The sequence below is a fragment of the Taudactylus pleione genome, unplaced genomic scaffold (assembly GCF_031769625.1).
Source record: "Taudactylus pleione unplaced genomic scaffold, aTauple2 ptg000550l, whole genome shotgun sequence".
NCBI lineage: Eukaryota > Metazoa > Chordata > Amphibia > Anura > Myobatrachidae > Taudactylus > Taudactylus pleione.
The window spans coordinates 535,001-537,500 of NW_028284952.1; the positions used below are offsets into that span (position 1 = coordinate 535,001).

Below are 2,500 nucleotides of genomic sequence, written 5' to 3' on the forward strand. Positions count from 1 at the left end.
CTATGCAGTGTTGGGCCTGGTTAGTACTTGGATGGGAGACCACCTGGGAATACCAGGTGCTGTAGGTAATTTTATACTGCCATAACATTCTTTTCTATTACATTTTACATTTAATTTTTTCAACTTATTAATGAATTTACTTGAGTTAAGAAGTAATAGAGGTCTAAAGTTAATGCTTTTGCGCACCTACAGCCAAACCACACTGGACATGCCCAATCTTGTCTGATCTTGGAAGCTATGCAGTGTTGGGCATGGTTAGTACTTGGATGGGAGACCACCTGGGAATACCAGGAGCTGTAGGTAATTTTATACTGCCATAACATTCTTTTCTATTATATTTTACATTTAATTTTACAACTTATCATTGAATTTACTTGAGTTAAGAAGTAAAAGAGGTCTAAAGTTAATGTTTTTGAGCACCTACAGCCAAACCACACTGGACATGCCCAATCTCGTCTGATCTTGGAAGCTATGCAGTGTTGGGCCTGGTTAGTACTTGGATGGGAGACCACCTGGGAATACCAGGTGCTGTAGGTAATTTTATACTGCCATAATGTTCTTTTCTATTACATTTTACATTTAATTTTTTCAACTTATCAATGAATTTACTTGAGTTAAGAAGTAATAGCGGTATAAATTTAATGCTTTTGGGCACCTACAGCCAAACCACACTGGACATGCCCAATCTCGTCTGATCTTGGAAACTATGCAGTGTTGGGCCTGGTTAGTACTTGGATGGGAGACCACCTGGGAATACCAGGTGCTGTAGGTAATTTTATACTGCCATAACATTCTTTTCTATTACATTTTACATTTAATTTTTTCAACTTATCAATGAATTTACTTGAGTTAAGAAGTAAAAGAGGTCTAAAGTTAATGGTTTTGAGCACCTACAGCCAAACCACACTGGACATGCCCAATCTCATCTGATCTTGGAAGCTATGCAGTGTTGGGACTGGTTTGTACTTGGATGGGAGACTACCTAGGAATCCCAGGTTCTGTAGGTAATTTTATACTGCCATAACATTCTTTTCTATTACATTTTACATTTAATTTTTTCAACTTATCAATGAATTTACTTGAGTAAAGAAGTAAAAGAGGTCTAAAGTTAATGTCTTTGAGCACCTACAGCCAAACCACACTGGACATGCCCAATCTCGTCTGATATTGGAAGATATGCAGTGTTGGGCCTGGATAGTACTTGGATGGGAGACCACCTAGAAATCCCTGGTGCTGTAGGTAATTTTATATAGCCATAACATTCTTTTCTATTACATTTTACATTTAATTTTTTCAACTTATCAATGAATTTACTTGAGTAAAGAAGTAAAAGAGGTCTAAAGTTAATTTCTTTGAGTACTTACAGCCAAACCACACTGGACATGCCCAATCTCGTCTGATATTGGAAGCTATGCAGTGTTGGGCCTGGTTAGTACTTGGATGGGAGACCACCTGGGAATACCATGAGCTGTAGGTAATTTTATACTGCCATAACATTCTTTTCTATTACATTTTACATTTAATTTTTTCAACTTATCTATGAATTTACTTGAGTTAAGAAGTAAAAGAGGTCTAAAGTTAATACTTTTGAGCACCTACAGCCAATCCACACTGGACATGCCCCATCTCGTCTTATCTTGGTAGCTATGCAGTGTTGTGCATGGTCAGTACTTGGATGGGAGACCACCTGGGGAAACCAGCTGCAGTACGTAATTTTATACTGCCATAACATTCTTTTCTATTACATTTTACATTTAATTTTTTCAAATTATCAATGAATTTACTTGAGTTAAGAAGTAATAGAGGTCTAAAGTTAATGTTTTTGAGCACATACAGCCAAACCACACTGGACATGCCCAATCTCATCTGATCTTGGAAGCTATGCAGTGTTGGGACTGGTTTGTACTTGGATGGGAGACTACCTAGGAATCCCAGGTTCTGTAGGTAATTTTATACTGCCATAACATTCTTTTCTATTACATTTTACATTTAATTTTTTCAACTTATCAGTGAATTTACTTGAGTAAAGAAGTAAAAGAGGTCTAAAGTTAATGTTTTTGAGCACCTACAGCCAAACCACAGTGGACATGCCCAATCTCGTCTGATCTTGGAAGCTCTGCAGGGTTGGGCCTGGTTAGTATTTGGATGGGAGACCACCTAGGAATCCCAGGTGCTGTAGGTAATTTTATACTGCCATAACAGTCTATTACATTTTACATTTAATTTTTTCAACTTATCAATGAATTTACTTGAGTAAAGAAGTAAAAGAGGTCTAAAGTTAATTTCTTTGAGTACCTACAGCCAAACCACACTGGACATGCCCAATCTCTTCCGATATTGGAAGTTATGCAGTGTTGGGCCTGGTTTGTACTTGAATGGGAGACCACCTGGGAATATCAGGTGCTGTAGGTAATTTTATACTGCCATAACATTCTTTTCTATTAAATTTTACATTTAATTTTTTCAACTTGTCAATGAATTTACTTGAGTTAAGAAGTAA

General features: G+C 36.9%; 3 non-coding genes and 7 pseudogenes across 3 annotated transcripts in view; all 10 read left to right on the forward strand.

Moving 5' to 3' along the window:
* The window catches only part of LOC148485172 (5S ribosomal RNA), a 119-nt gene extending 51 nt beyond the window's left edge, over positions 1–68 (forward strand). Inside the window, exon 1 of the ribosomal RNA XR_015870553.1 lies at positions 1–68. This exon is cut by the window's left edge and continues 51 nt beyond it. This is a non-coding gene — a ribosomal RNA (5S ribosomal RNA).
* A 116-nt stretch (positions 69–184) lies between these two features.
* LOC148485173 (5S ribosomal RNA) lies at positions 185–303 on the forward strand (annotated as a pseudogene).
* A 115-nt stretch (positions 304–418) lies between these two features.
* On the forward strand, positions 419–537 carry LOC148485174 (5S ribosomal RNA). The gene has a single exon (XR_015871749.1). It is a non-coding gene; the product is annotated as a 5S ribosomal RNA (ribosomal RNA).
* A 116-nt stretch (positions 538–653) lies between these two features.
* Positions 654–772, forward strand: LOC148485175 (5S ribosomal RNA). The gene has a single exon (XR_015871545.1). It is a non-coding gene; the product is annotated as a 5S ribosomal RNA (ribosomal RNA).
* Positions 773–888: 116 nt separating this feature from the next.
* On the forward strand, positions 889–1,007 carry LOC148485176 (5S ribosomal RNA; annotated as a pseudogene).
* A 116-nt stretch (positions 1,008–1,123) lies between these two features.
* Positions 1,124–1,242, forward strand: LOC148485177 (5S ribosomal RNA; annotated as a pseudogene).
* A 116-nt stretch (positions 1,243–1,358) lies between these two features.
* LOC148485178 (5S ribosomal RNA) lies at positions 1,359–1,477 on the forward strand (annotated as a pseudogene).
* A 351-nt stretch (positions 1,478–1,828) lies between these two features.
* LOC148485179 (5S ribosomal RNA) lies at positions 1,829–1,947 on the forward strand (annotated as a pseudogene).
* Positions 1,948–2,063: 116 nt separating this feature from the next.
* LOC148485180 (5S ribosomal RNA) lies at positions 2,064–2,182 on the forward strand (annotated as a pseudogene).
* A 111-nt stretch (positions 2,183–2,293) lies between these two features.
* On the forward strand, positions 2,294–2,412 carry LOC148485181 (5S ribosomal RNA; annotated as a pseudogene).
* Positions 2,413–2,500: the final 88 nt, after the last annotated feature.